We start from the raw sequence: 1,950 nt of genomic DNA, 5'->3' as shown, positions 1-1,950 counted from the left end.
AAAAAAAAAAAAAAAAAAGATGTATGCTGTTATACTTTTGAGAAAAAATATAGTAGAAATTCATCTTGTGGTTATAATTTTTGTGTATCTCCTTGATATTTTGATTTAAATTTGTATTGATCTCTTAATTCAACACTTTTCTTTAAAATCATTTTTCTCAGCTATTATCTAAGTTACTGAGACATTTAGCTGTTACATTGAAAAGATTACAGATAAATGTTTGAAATGCATTAAAGTCCTTACAATGAGTAATGAAGTTGTCCATTCTAAAGTTAATCTATTATGTTTTATTTATGAGGAGCACAAAGTTAATTTCCTGACTCAGAATTATCAAGCACAATTTATGTCAATCATTTCATTGTTGTTAATGCTTTTGTTGCTTTTATTGATAGTTTCTGGATGACTAGAATTAAACATTTCTTTGGTGTTGATAAACTAGAAACGAATTCATTTAATTGACAATTACTTGTAATTTGACAATTTTTACAAAAGCATCACCTAAGTTGGTTTTGGCAGAGAACACGTCTACTGAGGATTTCAAAAATTATAGCAGCTGCCCCACGGCCAGGTACCAACATTTCTGACATCCAGAAAATTTCAACGTCGCTGCAAGACAACATCTGAATTTTTAAAAATCTGTCATTACTTAGCCCAGATTTCAGGACACAATATAGGTTGGGTCTGTGCCAAGCCACAGGACCTGCTTCTAACCAATAAAACAGCTATTTTCTGTGGATTGTGGCCAGGAACAGCTCCTGGTCTTCCTGTTTTTGGATGAATACATGTTCATCAAGGACTTGAAGGTCCACCTTGTACATCCACAAAACATGAGGTGCAGAGTAGATGAGGAGATCAACTTCTATGCCTACAGAGAAGACGAAGAGACCACCATTATGCTCATCCTTGAAAATATTGGGTGTGATGGGTCAAATCTTAGTTGACCTTAGCTCTGGATTTCCCAGTCAGGACAGACAAACTTTTCCCTTTCTATGAAGGAGCGATGTGGATTATATGTCACTTACAATAATAAACTTCCTCAAAGTGACATTAACTTACTTGTTTAAAATACAGTAATAGCAGCACAGTTGCTTATAGCAGCAGGCAGTGTGGAAGATGGAACAATAGGCAGCAATCATTTTCATAAGTTTAAAATACTGCAAACATTTTTGGCCCCATTTGAAAGGCGTACGGTGTTATATTGATTTGAGTGCATCATATCTAGACTAAATTCTCAAAAGACCATTTCAGTGTTCACAAATGTTGGTTTGCATCTTCAGAAAAATGCTTCAGTTGCACCCCCTTCATAAGCGTGTTACCGCTCATACACTAATGTATGTGCTCAGATCGTCCTCCTTTGGTTATTGAAACCATTTTCTAGCTAAATTCCCCTACCCCAGTTTGTTGTAGACAAGTTCTTGCTACATACTCGAGGCTGGCCTTGAACTCACTGTGTAAGCCAGCTTAATTTCAGATTTACAGCTATATTTACCCTTCTGACCCAGCCCCCCGGGGGCCGAGATTACTTGCCTGTTGAAGTTCACCTGGGCCTCACCCTTTTCTTATCCTATTCTAACTAATATGTGTCCAACCTGACCTTTCTAACAAAACTTATCCAAAACTACTGATCCTCTTTAGGTAAATAAATACTGAACTAATGAGCTATGAAGTATTTCAGGATCCAAACAGAGTGCTGTAGAATAAAAAAGTAACCCTACAAAGATAAATAAATCCAAATCAAAAACGGTGTAACACATTACTAAATAACCTACCAATTTTAAGCAAAGCATAAACATGTTTACGAAGCTTTAGAATCTGAAACAAAAGAAAAACGAAGATATTAATTGTAAATGAAGATATATACAATGAGGTACTGAAAGAAAATTCAAAGAACTTAGAGACATTACAACTGCCTAGCTTGATTATTGGCCGATTACTTTCTGTGTAGCTATA

This window comes from Octodon degus, unplaced genomic scaffold (genome assembly GCF_000260255.1).
Source record: "Octodon degus isolate 3935 unplaced genomic scaffold, OctDeg1.0 scaffold00012, whole genome shotgun sequence".
NCBI lineage: Eukaryota > Metazoa > Chordata > Mammalia > Rodentia > Octodontidae > Octodon > Octodon degus.
Note: the sequence above shows the minus strand (reverse complement) of the source record.